General features: G+C 46.1%; 1 protein-coding gene across 4 annotated transcripts in view; it reads right to left on the bottom strand.

Annotated features, from left to right (window-relative positions):
- The window catches only part of ARHGAP17 (Rho GTPase activating protein 17), an 87,790-nt gene that overhangs the window by 56,833 nt on the left and 15,371 nt on the right, over positions 1-15,586 (bottom strand). The window contains exon 1 of one of the 4 annotated variants that reach the window (XM_053894288.1): positions 11,029-12,127. The exons of the other annotated variants lie outside the window; for them this stretch is intronic. The gene's annotated coding sequence lies outside the window, so the exon portion shown is untranslated. Of the gene's footprint in view, positions 1-11,028; positions 12,128-15,586 lie in introns of those variants that run through there. 4 annotated transcript variants of the gene reach the window in all.

Genomic DNA, 15,586 nt, shown 5'->3' on the forward strand with positions numbered 1-15,586 from the left:
GGGAGGCTGTCAAACACTTATGAGCAAGCACAGCACTGCAACAGCCACAAAAATAATAAAGCAAATGTAAAAACAAAGCAAGTGTTAACTTTGGGAAAAACAAAAAGCCCATCAGAAAGAATCATAGTGCATTACTATGCTTAGCTGCAAATAATTGATTGGATATAATAATGTAAATACCAAACAGTAATATATCCAAAAATTGTACTCTAAGTGCATTGCAAGGATAAGGGAGCAGAAGCAAAGAGGGAAATCACACACTAAAGCGTGTGTGATCACACACTAATCACACACATGAGCACTAAGCCCTCATTTTTCATGACAGGGGGCCAATAGGTAATAACTAAAACTTGATGACTTGAAGGATAGCTGTTTATATATTATCTACACATGTAGACGTGAGTAAATGCCAAAATAAACAGAAATTTGAAAACAGCTTCCTCTGGGGTTGGAGAATCTCAAGTGGGAGAGTGGGATTACTAGAGAGAGGATCCACTGTAATAAGCCTTTTGCTATTATATTTGACTTTTTAGACTGTATGCATACTTAGTTTCAAAGTTTAAAAAATAGTACGTTAGTTACATTTTTTAGTGACATGCTTGATATGGTTTCAAGTGAAGCATAACTGCAAGTGAAGCATAACTCTAACTGAAAACGAGTCCAACTGCCAGTCTGCACAAAACTATACAAGAATACAAAAGTGTAAAAACTACAAAGCAAATCAATATATTTATTATCCTTTTTTTCATTTTACCAACTAGACCCTTTGCTTTTGATTTAGAGGTACTTTACCTAATAAGGTATCTGGAGACTGAAATATATGTGGAACATATTATACGAAAATGTTAACATACTGCTTAAAAATAAGTTGACACTATGTTTCCTGCCTTTATGGACACTCAGCCATATATTACATTGATAAAATTAATTTTAGAAAGAGATCCAATATCTCTTCTTAATCAGATTTATTTCTGGGCTTTCTAGTCTGTTCCATTCATGTATCTTTTTTATGCCAATACCATCCTATTTTGATGACTACTGCTTTGTAATATACAGCCGACCCTTGACCAACATAGGAGTTAGGGGTGTTGACCCTGTGCAGTGAAAAATTGGCACGTAACTTTTAACTCCCTGAAAACTTAACTACTAGTAGCTACTGTTGACCAGAAGCATCAGTGATAACATAAATAGTTGGTTAACATGTACTATATGTTATGTGCATTGTTTAATGTATTCTTACAATAAAGAAAGTTAAAAAATGTAATTACTTTTAAATTTTTTTTAATGTTTATTTACTTTCGAGAGAGAGAGAGTGTGTGTGTGTGTGTGTGTGTGTGTGTGTGTGCGTGCGCGCGCAGGTGAGGGACAGAGAGAGGGAGACAGAATCCAAACCAGGCTTCAGACTCTGAGCTGTTAGCACAGAGCCCAATGCAGAGCTCTGACTCACGAACTGTGAGACCATGACCTGAGTCGAAGTTGGACGCTTAACCGACTGAGCCAGCCAGGCACCCCAAGAAAGAAAATGTTATTAAGCAAATTGTATGGAAGAGAAAATACATCTACAGTATTGTACTGTAAAAAAAAATCTGCATATACGTGGACCCATGCAATTCAAACCCATGTTGTTCAAGGATCAAGGAGTTTGAAATCGGGAAGTGTGACGCCTCCAGCCTTGTTCTTCTAGCTCAGGATTGCTTTTGCTGTTTCAGTCGTTTGTGGTTCCATGTGGATTTTACAATTATTTTTCTTTTTTCTGTGAAGAATGCCATTAGAATTGTGATGGGAACTGTACTGAAACTGTAGACAGCTTTGGGTAGTATGGAGGTTTTAATAATATTAAAGCCGTCTAAACCATTAAAGTCGTCTAAACCATGAATACAGGCTATCTGGGAAGATTACTTTTCGTGACAAATCATGAGTCTGGAATGTAACATACAAATTGGGGTGGCTCCTTCACACAGATACCCCCATTGGTCTATGCTATCCCCACCTTAATTTTAGGGAACCACCATGGTCCCTACCTCCCCCAATATGTGCTCCAAATGACTCGATCTTTCTCATCATTGTGTCTGGTCCAAGGCTCAGCCCTTTCTATGCTGAACTGTTTGGGAGTGTTCATCTTTACCAGTGAATGTGCCAGTAGAACTTTTACCCAGGGAAAGTCTAGCAGTTATTCAGAATACTGGCCAAGGTGCCCATTCAAAGAGTATATCAGCCACAGAAACTTGGTTTTTACTGAGATGTGATTTTTTTTTAAGTTTACTTATTTATTTTGAGAGAGACAGGGAGAGTGTGAGTAGGGGAGGGGCAGAGAGAGAGAGAGAATCCCAAGCAGGCTCCTCGAGATCAGTGCACAGAATCTGATGCAGGGCTCAATCTCACAATCTGAACCGCGAGATCATGACCTGAGCCGAAATCAAGAGTTGGACACTCAACCGACTGAGCCACCCCGGCGCCCCTGAGATGTCATTTTTGATCAGATTTAAAAAATTCATTAATAAAGCAAAGAGGGAGAGCAATATGTTAAGCTTACCAAGGCACCTAGAGACAACGCAAGCCAACAATTAAAAATAATACTTGCTAAATCAGATTGTTTTCAATCAGACATTTTGCTCCACAGACCTAAACTTTTTGTATACGGGTCTTTTTTCTGCTTCATCAGAGCCTTCTTTGTGTCCAATGTTCTGTGCTTGAAAACACACTTGAATGTTTCCTGTCTGTAACTGGGAAAACAATACAAAGCAGGAAAGCACTTCCGGCTCACCATTTTACTCTGGGGTTTGTTTTTTCCTATGCAAGCCACTGTGCAATCTCACTAGTCATTCCAACAAGGCTTACTTACATATGGCAGGATTTTTAAATTTATGACTTTTTGGTAAAGCATTAACTTTTTCCCTTGTAATCCCCAAAACCTAACAAGCGGCAGGGCTGTGCAGGCCTTGCTGTCTTCCCCGGTTCCCTTGACTGGTTGTGGTAATGGCCAGCCTTTCAGTCGTGCCTAACAGGAGTCTCACTCTTACTGGGCCAGAAGAAAATGGAAACGCCCCCAACCTGAAGCAGTTCAACTTACCCGGAAAGACACAGATGCTTACACTAGGACACAGGGTCAAAGGAAAATCTCCAACTGGCGTGACAATTTCCAGCTCTAATTGTGGACTGATTTCTGGAGAAGTTTCTGCCATCAGTAGACTCAAATGCCCAATGCCACTAATGTGAAACACCACCTTGTTTCCCAGGATACAGACTACTGCACGTGGGCCGCGTCCACCTGCATAACGCACGTATTACGGGACCATGGCAATGAATGCTCAAGTCCACACCTTCAATGCATGCTGTGATCTGCCAAGCACTGTGCATGACTGACCTCTTCCCTGCGAGCCAGAGAGATCCACGGGGGCAGAGACCAAGGCTATCTCGGCCATCACTGCCCCCTTCCCCGGAGCACCCAGCTTGCCACCTGCCTGCCACACCATTGTGGGTGCTTCGTAAATACACACTGAATGCATTAATGAAAAAGCAAATGGCTGTCCCAACAATAGAGAATGGTTTGAAAAAAAGGTCTTTCTAGATTTCAATAGAGGTAGCAAGAAAAAAATTCAATGGCAGTAGGCAGAAAAGCAGACGTGTGCGTAGAATTGCCTTCCACAGTAAAATCCACAGCGACTAAAATTAAAACATGATAGTGCCTTCCAAAGCTAATGTTGTTGTTTTTTTAATGAAAAAAAATACAGCAAGTAAACTACCCATATTACCAGGGGTCAGCAAACTGGGGCCTACAGATCCAATCTAGCTCACTGCCTATTTTTGTATGGCAAGCTAATGGTTTTTACTTTAAAATGGTTGGGGCGGGGGAAAGAAACTCAAAAGAGGAACATACATACGATGCGCAAGAATGATACGAAATTCAAGTTTCGGTGTGCACAAATCAAGTGTGATTGGAGCACAGCCAGGCTGATACGTTTATGCATCATCTATGGCTGCTTTCACACCACAACGGCAGGGTGGTGTTACTGCGACAGAGACCAGACGGCCTGTGGAGCTCAAAATATTTACTGTCTGGCTGCCTACCAACCAGGCTGCCAACCCCGGCTGCACACCAGTGATCCTCACGGGGTGTGGTGCAAACCTCGCAAGGAGGCTTTCTGGAGTCACTTTGAGGACTGGTACGTGAAGCCGGTCTGGAGGCGTGTAGCCGGCCTTCTCCGAAGTTCCGCCTCATGTTTGAGAAGCTGCTGCTAAAATGAACGGGGGCGGCTGACTCTGATGATACAGTCCAAATGTGAGGCACAGCCCGATGCTGGTGACGTTGGTGACAGGCAGAAATCAGAAATGAGGGGCGCCTGGGTGGCGCAGTCGGTTAAGCGTCCGACTTCAGCCAGGTCACGATCTCGCGCTCCGTGAGTTCGAGCCCCACGTCAGGCTCTGGGCTGATGGCTCGGAGCCTGGAGCCTGTTTCCGATTCTGTGTCTCCCTCTCTCTCTGCCCCTCCCCCGTTCATGCTCTGTCTCTCTCTGTCCCAAAAATAAATAAAAATAAAAATAAAAATTAAAATTAAAAAAAAAAAAAAAAGAAATCAGAAATGATGTCTCTCCTCCCCCTACCCACCTCCGCCCACTCCCCTCCCCAAAACCCACCGAAATATTGTAACTATTGTTCTCTTCCCGATCCTTACCGATACACCAATGCCAGGACAAGTTCTAAATAAATACAACTGCCTGGGTCAGGCGTCGGCAAACTTTTTCCGGAAAGGCCAGATCGTAAATATTTCGGGCTTGCAGGCCACACCATTGCCGCCGCAACTACTCCGCTCTGCCGCCGAGACACAGAGGTTGTCACAGACAACATACAGACGAATGGACCTGGCCATGTTCCAATAACCGTGACTTCTGGCCGCTGAAATGTGAGTTCACATAGCTTTCCTATGTCACAAAATATTCTCCTGATTTTTTTCCCAAACATTTAAAACTGCATAGTTTGCCGACCTCTGATCTGTGTAGCGGTTCAGTGTGGTTTCCCAAGAAGCTTCGATCTTTTCTAATCACTTCCAATTCTTCTTAACTTTGAAGGGGGATGTCTGCGCGTTCCCAACTTGCTCTTCTGAAGGCAAGCGGCGCCGCTAGCTTTTCGGGATTTCACCAGCTCTGAGCCACTCTCAGCCCGCGAGCAAAAGCTCACCTTTTACCACTCAGTCCCTTTCTCCCCAGGGATGGCAAACACACGGCCCGAGAGCCAACACTAACTTCAAACATCAGTGCCTTCCCACTGCCCCAAGATTGTGGTGTTGACGGCTTTGGTTGACCAAGCCACACGAGAGTTCATAATTCTGTTGGTTTTTCACTTCAACCATCACTTGGGTGTATCAAAAAAAAAAAAAAAAAAAAAAGTGAGACATGGAGAGAATTTTTAATAAACTGATTTGAAATGCTGGTTACCTGCAAATATTTAAGTGCATGTTTGAGAAAGAATATAAACTATGACCAATCAATTGAGGCGTCTCAATACGGTCTACAGGGCAAAGACATACATGGTCAGCGACTGCAATGAAATTTATATTTGCAGGGAAATTACAGCGGCCAGATGCATTCTGCCGGGAACCAGATTTTGAGCAACGCTGTCCTCTCCTGGTACAAGCCTTTACAAAACCACTTGAGCCTCTGTGCCCAGTCTGGACACACTCATCTGATTTCACAGTGCGCCAGGGAACTACTGGGTGACTTTTTCCTGTTCTGTCTCATTAGATTAGCTGTCTTCTTAAATTTCTGGGCAGTGATCTGAAGTCTACCTAACTGGATTTTAAAAGTAAAGGAACCCTATGACACTTTATTTAAATGAAACAATTTGTTACACATTCCAAAAGTACTTTTAAAAGACTTAAAAGAGGGTTTATAGACTTCTAAAGGGAAAGTATGGGAAAAGAAAAACAGAAGACCCCCCCCTGGCCCCCCGCATAACACTGAAAAGGAAAAGGGTATTTTTCAGAGGGAAAATGATCAAAGTATTTTGGTAATAGGATGGGTGAAATATACCTAATACCTATTTGTATATACCTAATACATATACCTACGTACATATTTGCCTTCGTATTTATAGCTTTCCTAAGATTAATACCGTTTACTTTTTACCTTAAACAACGATAACAAAACCCTGATGGCTCTTAACTGAATCTCTATACTATTATTTGAATTCCAGTCAATAAGATGAAAGGTTATATTCTCAGATAAACGGAATTGAGTTTTATTGTCTTCCTAGGCACGGAAGCTTAACCCACAGCTTTTTGTTTGGTCAGTTGGCCTTTTTCCCCTCTGGCACACGAAATGGAATCTATTTGCTGTCCCTGCTGTAACCGTGTGCTCCACCAACAATTTCTGCTCGTGGCAAAGTCGGAAGGAAGCTCGCTGTGCAAGTCCCTGCAGTGGTCTCCCCGGGCGAGTCATTTATAGTAAACTTGCTTGGGCCTGAGGGCAGCTCAGTTTGAGATTTCAAAATGTACTGAAGCAGGCAGAAATACGTGAGAAATATTTTGTAAAGGATCTCAATGCGGACAAAGCATGTGGAGCTAAATCCTATCGGTGAGGGGGGGGTTCTGGGATGGGGGATTCAGTTTACTGCCACAGCCGGGCAAGAAGTCAGGCGGAGGCGAAAGGCCATACACAAAAAAACGTACAGCAGAAGTGCCAAAGGCAAGGCCACACAAATTCAGGGCTCGGCTCTGACTCAGTGCTGTGGCCACCGGCAGGGAGGCACTCCGCATCTTAAGACAGGTTGTGCAAGCTCTTTTCCAAATGTTTCTCCCTAAGTCAGCACATTTGGACTTTGAAAAGCACGTTCCCATAAAAAGCGGGTTATAAATGATCATTAAGTTCTCAGTCCAGGACCCATTGTGCTTACGGCTTATCTGAAGTGCCCATTAAGCTTACAGCTTATCTAAAAGGCAGCCCTTGTAGGCGCCTATTGATTTCTCTGAGCCACTGTGAATCTAGGCAACAGTAGTAAAAAAAAAAAAAAAAAAGAAAAACCCAAGAGGTAACAGCGATTCTCAACCATAGCTACACATTATAATCCCGGGGGCTTTAAAAATACTACAGGTGATTCCATTTTTTTTTTTAATATTTATTTTTGAGAGACAGAGAGACAGAACACGAGCAGGGGAGGGGCAGAGAGAGAGGGAGACACAGGATCCGACGCAGGCTCCAGGCTCCGATCTGTCAGCCCAGAGCCCGACGTGGGGCTCGATCTCACTAACGGTGAGAGTGTGACCCGAGCCAAAGTTGGAGTTTAACTGACTGAGCCACCAGCCACCCCCAGATGATTCCATTTTTATGAAATGGCCAGAAAAAGCAAATCTACAGAGGCAGAAAGCAGATTCGTGTTAACCGAGGGCAGGGGTGGAACTGAGCACTGACTCTAAAATGGCCTAAGGGATCTCATCGGGGTGAGAGAACTTTTGTAAAATCAGACTGTGGTGACAGTCACACGATGCTGTCGGTTTGCTAAGAAATCACTGAGTTTTGGGGGCTCCTGGGTGGCTCAGTCAGTTAAAGGTCTGACTGCGTTCGGCTCAGGTCATGATCTCGCAGTTCGTGAGCCCAAGCCCCACATCAGGCTCCATGCCGACAGCTCAGAGCCTGGAGCCTGCTTCGGATTCTGTGTCTTCCTCTCTCTCTGTTCCTCCCCTGCTTGCACGCTGTCTGTCTGTCTGTCTGTCTCTCTCTCTCTCTCAAAAATAAACATAAACATTAAAAAAGGAAAAGAAAGAAAGAAATCACTGAGTGTTGCACTTAAAACGTGCGAATTCTATGACATCCCAAGGTGGTTTCAGAAAGATTAATACCCGGACCCCAAGCCGGAATGACCGAATGGAACCTCTGGGGGTAGGGCCGGGCATTCTGTTGTAAAGCTTCCCCGGCCATTCCAAAGTACAGCGAGGGTTGAGAACCTCTGAGGGAGGAGGGTCAGAGGACCGAAGCTGGCAGGTGGCGCGGTAACCACCAGGACACGACAGAAAGAAGGTCCGGCAGTAAATGGCTGGCAGTAGCAAAAACAGAGGTGCTCCCATAGAACGGGCCGCGGCCGCACCCTTGCTGGGTCAGTACTGCCTGGAACGGGGTCTGATGTGTGTGAGTCACAACCGAGCTCACGCTCCTGCCTTTGCAGGCTGAATGATAAGAACCCGAGGGCTGGCGGACTCTAAGGTTCACCGCAGGCAAAGAAGGGGACGGAATGCGGTACGAGCTGAGTCAGGGCTCTGGGGCCAGACAGATCTGACTTGGGAGTCCCAGTGCTGTTGCTTGGTCGCTGCAAATATGAGTGCCCATGCCTTCCACAGTCAAATGGGAATTATGGTCATAATAATGCCACCACCACAGTGATCGTTTAGCGACGCCACTCATCTCCTTCAGCTCATTAATGTGGTCCCGGGTGAGGGTTCACGGAGAGTCAGCTGTCCGGAGCAGTACGACAGATGACCGCCACCTTCAGATAACTCCCAAGCGAAGTCTTATCTGTGGAAGGCTTCTGCAGTGACCAAGCGTTCTAGCTTCTCCCAGAAGTTACAGCCGAGTGCAGGCCACACAAAGATAAAACTACAACAGAAGCGGGCAGCCCGTTCAACTACAACAAAGAGGTGGTTGTGGACACACTGCGTGGGCTGGAGGCCCCCAAAGAGAATCACAGGCACGTAACGCACAGAAACTCAGAGACCTAGTATGTGGTGAGTTAGCAAAAACCCTTCATCAAAGGATCAACGTCTCAGTCCTCTGTGCCCGACGCCGCTGGGAATGAGGCTATAAAAACGCCAGCCCTGGTGCTTCTCAGGTGTGCCTTCCCAGAGGGCCAAAGAACTCTCTGGACAGAAACCATCTTAGGATGACCTTGCTAGGAGATGTGTAGATCTTCATTCATTCAGCCGGTATTCGTGGAGCCCTCTCTAAATGTCAAGAACTGGGGAGGCTAAAAGGAGAGAAATGAGCCGCAGTCCCCACCCTTGGGAGCTAAAAGGAAAGACAGAAATGTAAAGAACCAACTTTGTGCTGAGTTTCTGGGAGCAGAGAGAGAAGCAGAATGGATTGTGTGGCCAGGAAAGGCTTTACAGGGAAGCAGCCTAAGCAGACCCCAACAGTACAGGAGAGGGTCAGTACGGGCGCAAAGGGTCCTATACTAGGGCACAGAAGAAGAGGAGAGGGGGGCCTGGCTGAAAAGAACCAAGAACCAGGAACTAAGGGGCAACAGGGAGCCATTGATGGTTTCTCTGTCCTGGAGTGGCATCAGATTTGAGTTTCAGAATGAACATTCTGACACTGGAGGACAGGCCAAAGGTAGGAGAGCATTTGAGGGCCTCTGCAGTTATTCAGGGAGTGAACAAGAACACAGGCAGGAAGCCCTCCCAGTCCGATCTGGGCCGATGCCATGCTATTTTAAAAGAAATGGTAGGACTGACTCACTGACTATAAACCATCAGCTTGAAAAACGCTTTAAAAAGTTCAAGAAAAACCTATAAAATGTGGAGGTCTCTCTGGTCAGGAAATAAATCAGAATAGAAACTAGAATTCATGGACCATAACTCAGGTAATCAACCAGCTTTCCAATACTAGATTAAGCTTGCATTCGTACATTCCTCTCTGTTATGAAAGCACTTTTGCATAATTATTTCATTTTATTCTCTTACACGTACCCCTATGGGGCAATTTTTATCCCTATCTCACGGGTGTGGAAACTGGGGCAGCCACCCGTTAAATAAATGACATGGGAACCGAAGCCTTCGGACCCTCAGGAAGAGCAGTTTTAAGGTCCCTGACCAAAGCGGACTCTCTCCTCATTTGTTTTCACGCCAGATTCTGGTCCCAGCTCCACCACAAACTAACCTTATGCTCTAAAAATACAACTGGTGACATTCCTGTACCTCACTTTATTTACGTTTGCATCAACCATCTCATGCAACTTTTAAGAGATTGCAACAAAACAGAATATTTGTGAGAAAAGAGAATATTTGAAACCTTCGAAGCTGTGCTTTGCAAATGTACGGTCGTATCTCTAGAAACAACAATAAATGCTACATATTTTTCAAGGCATGCAAGGCAGGGAATTTGCAGTAACTGTGGATCCTCTAAGTGTCTAGGAGGAGAACACATTGCAGATGTAGCCCAGAAAGTTCCATGATCAGCGTGGTGCAGAAAATGAAGGGAAAAAATGTTCACCTGGAAAACTGGGGTGAGGCTCTTTTGCTGGATGACGGCGAGATTCTGGGTGGAGAACACCATAAATCTTCACTTGCCCTTTTTTAAAGGTCAAAGAAAAGAGTGTTCCAACACCGTGGCTTGACGGAGGGAAGGACGCTATTGATAACTCAAAACAGAACGCGAATTTTTTCTTTTACCCTTAAAAAGAGGCTTTTCCTCCAAAGGATATTCAGAATGATGAAATGGTCCCTGAGTGGAATAGTACGGCCCATCGCTGCATTCGACCCCACAGGGTGTCATGCATACTTTGCCACTAACCTTTTCACTCAGTCACTGAGCAAATATCTGTTGGAGTCCCTTCCATGAGCCATCGCGAGTAAGAGTCACGGCCCCTGCGCTGACTGGGCGCAAGGGCTGTCAAGGAAAGTAAGCGATCATGCTCCAGCGCAGTGAGTGAGGCACAGGGCCTCCGAGAGGAGAGGGCTGTCGTCACCACCATCACAGCTAACTAACGTTTACTGAGCTCATACTATGTGCTTGGCACTAGTCCAGGTGCTTCATAAGAGTTAATCCCCTTGACACTGGCGGTAACATCCAGAGGGTAAGTATCGTTACCTCCACGTTAGGTAGGAGGAAACGGAGGCACTGAAAAGTGATGTGACCTGCTCCAGGTTTCACGGGAGGGCGCTGAGTCTGGGCAATTTTGCTCCCGAGATCCCTCTCTTCGCCTCTGTGTTCCGAGTGCTTTGCGTGTGTGGACTCACTGAATCCTCAAGATAACTAAGCCATCGATGCTATCACCATACCCATTCTGGAGATGAGAAACCTAGACGCAGAGATGATGATAACTTACCAAAGGTTAGAAGTGATGGGAGGGCATCTGATGCAGGCCTGAGAGAGCAGGAAGGTTTTCTGAAACTGGTGATGGCTCTTGAGACCTACTCCGTGAGCTGGATTTAGAAGCTTGGGTGCTGAGGAAGGGTACGTGAAGGCAGTGAGGACGGAGGTGGGAAAGAGAGCGAGGGAAGAACACACGCAAGGCGATGACGGGGGTGGGAGAACCCGGGCCCCGGAACCCCTCAGGCTTGGGTGTGTGGGGCCTGCTGGAGTCTGAGGGGGAGCGGGAGGTCATGGCCGCCCACCACTGAAGGAGGGCAAGGGACAGCTGACGACACCCCCGACCCTGGGACCATCCGAGGCTCAGACAGGCAGAGCCTGCTGAAGAGCGCTGGGAACGACCGAGAGGAGGAGCGGTCCCTGCCGGCCTCTGCACCTCAAAATGAGTATCGGGCACTGGTCCACTACCGTAGGGAGGGCACGAGAGCTGAGGAGAGTTCTAGCTCTCCTGAGGCAGGCACACAGGTCCTACTAAGTTAGGGGGTAAGACGAGACAACCGAGATAAACAAGAGCTGCCAAAGGAGACATTTTCATCCAACCCTCAAATAAGCGGAAGCCTGTGGCGAACTGAATGCACCCAGAGCCACAGCAAAGCCCAGACTCCTGCAACAACAGACTAGCAGAGCTGAGTGCCTGCGCAAACAGCCTGACACCAGAGGTGTGGCACTCTCAGTGTCTACACGTGGCTGGCATCCTGTCAAAACTCACCACAGGAGAAAAATAGAGACTAGGCGTTATCAGGACACACAGTCAACGGAACTAGATCCAAAGACGGCCAAGATGTTGGAATTATTTTGCAGGAACTTAATTACAGTAAGTACCTTAAAGCATCTAGTGAAAAAGGCGGACCGAATGAATGAGTAGATGAGGGGTTTCATCGGAGGTTTGGAAGTTGAAAGAAATTATCCAAACGAGGGGCACCCAGGTGTCTCAAGCCAGTTAAGTGTCTGACTTTGGCTCAGGTCATGATCTCACAGTTTGTGGGTTTGAGCCCCACATCGGGCTCTGTGCTGACAGCTCGGAGCCTGAAGCCTGCTTTGGATTCTGTGTTTCCCTCTGTCTCTCTGTCTCTGTCTCTGTCTCTGTCTCTCTCTGCCGCTTCCCCACTCGTGCTCTCTCTCGAAAATAAAAACATGAAAAAAATTTTTAAAAATGATCCACATGAAAATACAGAGAGGAAGAAAATTGGAACAATATCCAACAACAGTGGGGCAGAGAACTACTCAATACACAATGGCTGGGAAGTCTCCAAATTTAATGAACAATACCAATCCACTTATTCAGAACTCCAAGAACTCCAAGCAGGATAAACACAGAGAACAACACACCTAAAAGGATCAAGGTTGAAGTGTTGAGAAAGAGAAAGAGAAAACCTTGAAGGCAGACAGAAAAAAAAAAAAAAAAAAAAGAGGCACTTAACGTGCAGGGGAGCGACACAGGAATGACGGCTGACTCATCATCAGAAACACTAGGACCAAGGGACAATAGAGTGGCATTTAAAGTGCTAAAGGAAGAAAAAACGAACAAACCAGTCAACCTGCAATTGCACACCAAATGCCAATATTTCAAAGATGAAGACAAAACTAGTAACGTTTTTGTAAGTAATCTCTACACCCGATGTGGGGCTCGAACTCACGACCCCAAGATCAAGAGTTGCGTGCTCTGCCAACTGAGCCAGCCAGGCAACCCTAAAATAATGACATTTATCAAAGAGACAAAGGTTAAAGAGATCTCATCTCCTGAAGACCTCACCACGGCACGGTCGTGCAGAGGGGAGGGAGAGGGAGGCGGAGAAGGAAAGAATTTAGGCATCTGCCATCTATACCGGACCAGTCTGGGTGGGGACAGCTCTTAGGGAAGGATGATGCCAGCACTGACTTGTCATGGCTGTCTGCAGTCCCGGTCAAAGGAGGGCTGTGAGACTGCACCCGGGCACCCTGGGAAAGAGAACCAGACAGACTGACAGTGACGACGGAAAGATGTACCAAACCGTCCAACTACGGATGTTTTTTTTTCCCCCAGGCTAAATGTTATTCTTGATGTCATGCCTTAAGCTTCACTGTGCGGGCACATCAGGCACAAGAAGTGTTTGTTAGAGATTTATCTACTTTCTAGTAAAGTATTAGGATAGTTTAGCATAAAGAGAAGACTGCCAACTTTCAGCTTGCGGCTTTTAACTTCTTAGGTCTCTGACATCTTGGGAGATGAAGGAAAAGTTCTGGTTGCAAGTCGGCTTGGCAATTTACAGTTAACTATTTCCCAGCCTTGGCACTTTTGACATTTTGGTCTAAATAATTCCTTCCTGTGGGCTGTCCACATCACTGCAGAATGTTAAAAGCCAGTGGCAACATGTGCCCCTCTCCCCAGCAGGGACAAGCAAAACCATCTGGAGACACTGCCAGATCAGGGGGTGAGGAGGACGGCAAACTGCTTCCGGTTAAGAACCACTGGGATTAAAAAAAAAAAAAATCTTTAGGGCTGCCAGGAAGGCTAAAAGACAGCAGTCTTTTCGTGTGAATGTCAACGTGACTTAGTCACATTAATAGGACGGGAGGCTTGCAGGAAGAGGAGGGACGCTCCTCTGACTGTGTAATGGCCTGTTTTATGAGTGCTATTCCTGACGATGTACTTTTGGGGGAGTCCTATATCCTGAGAAATCAAAGAACACAGAAACTTGCTTCACTGCTTTTCCAAAGACCGTTTCTTTCCTTAGTGTCCTAAGACTTTTTATGAACTGGTGACAGATTTTTTAATTGCCAAGAACTCTGTACCTTTTTCTCAGTAGCTTGTTTTTTTTTTTTTTTAATGGATGTACTAGCCTTTCTGAGGATTTTCTTACATCCTATTGTCCTGCCTTGGACAATGAGCGAACAAATAAAACAGCCCCAGAGCTGCTTCTTAATCAGTCATCTGGGACTTTTTCTGAATGGCATTTAGTACCATCTTTTCTAATTCCCAGATTTTTTTTTTTTTAATTTTTAATGTTTATTTATTTTTTGAGATGGAGAGAGACAGAGCATGAACGGGGGAGGGTCAGAGAGAGGGAGACACAGAATTTAAAGAGGCTTCAGGCTCTGAGCTCTCAGCACAGAGCCCGACGCAGGGCTCGAACTCACAAACCGCGAGATCATGACCTGAGCCGAAGTCGGCCGCTTAACCGACTGAGCCACCCAGGCGCCCCTTTTTTTTTTAAATACCTAACGTTTCAGTGGACTGTAATGAGAGAGAAGAAATACACACGTGTTCACCCGGTCACCTGAAACGAAAATGTCTCCCATAACGTCTTAAGTTCACGAGAGAATTTTCCTACCCTGGATAATTTCAGGAACCTACTGGTGGAGACAAGCTGTTGTGCTATAACATATTACTATGGTAGTTGTGTTCCTAAATATTTATGAAAAATCCCCAATTATACGATCAACGCCTACAAAGGCAGGAGGGAAAACAGAATGAAGCATGTTCAACTGGCACAGGAAATTCAATGGCATTACTGGGCAAAGCGTTCCATTCCATCTGGATATCACTTGATCAGGCGCTGGTCTTTTCTCATCACACTCTTAGCAGCATGAACATCTCACACAAGTATACCTCCTTTGCCACCCACAACCCAGAAGAACAGAAAAATACTCATGAAAGTGTGAGTTCAGAAGGTGCTGGCCCCTTGTGGGCGGGTGAGGTGGCTAAGACTGACAGCCCAGAGCACATCTGCTGCGGGTCAAAGCCCCGTCCACCACCTAAAAGCCGTGTGAGTATGAGCAGGTTACTTCATGTCTCTGTGCCCGTTTCCTCGTCCGAAAAGTGGAGATATTAAGAATTTCCAACTTCCAGAACTGAGTGGATTAAAAGAGATGATATACGCAACGAGCTAATTCCTAGAAAGCTCAAAATGTGGTTTTTGTTGTGATGACGTAAGTGGCTGAGAGTGTAGACTCTGCAGACAGACTTGCTGGTCCTGTGACCTGGGACAACTTAACTGAAGCTCTCTGGGCCTCTGTTTTCTCACCTGTAAAAGGGGATAATACAGCACTGATTTTGGTATCAAATGAGTCAACACAAGACTAGCACTTGGGAAAAGGCCTGGCGGATGGTAAGCACCCAAACACACGTAAGCTAGCAGTGTTACAATCATTTTCTTTGGAAGGATCTTTCTGGCAACGGTGTGGAAGGTGCGTGGAGGGCTGGGGAGGGAAGACACACCGGTGCGCAGGGAAACTGAGGAGCTGAGAATGAAGAGACCGGAGGGAGAATGGGAGATCCAAGTGAGAATAAGGAGCCCCCTCCCCCCCCCCCCCCCCCCCCCCCCCCCGCCCAAAAGCAGCGGATAAGGAGGGGAGGCGACAGAGAGCTATTACAAACATACAACACACAGGTGCGAAAAAGCCCCAGATGAACGAGCCTGGCTGTGGCTCTGTGCAACAGGTGAAGGAAAGAGGCCGGCTGGACAGACGGCTGGAAAGGATGTGAAAGACACCCTCTGTGACTGACTGAGGTCAGAGAAGGAAAGGGACCCAGC

This window comes from Panthera pardus, unplaced genomic scaffold, assembly GCF_024362965.1.
Source record: "Panthera pardus isolate Hobbes unplaced genomic scaffold, ASM2436296v1 HiC_scaffold_5, whole genome shotgun sequence".
Taxonomy (NCBI): Eukaryota; Metazoa; Chordata; class Mammalia; order Carnivora; family Felidae; genus Panthera; species Panthera pardus.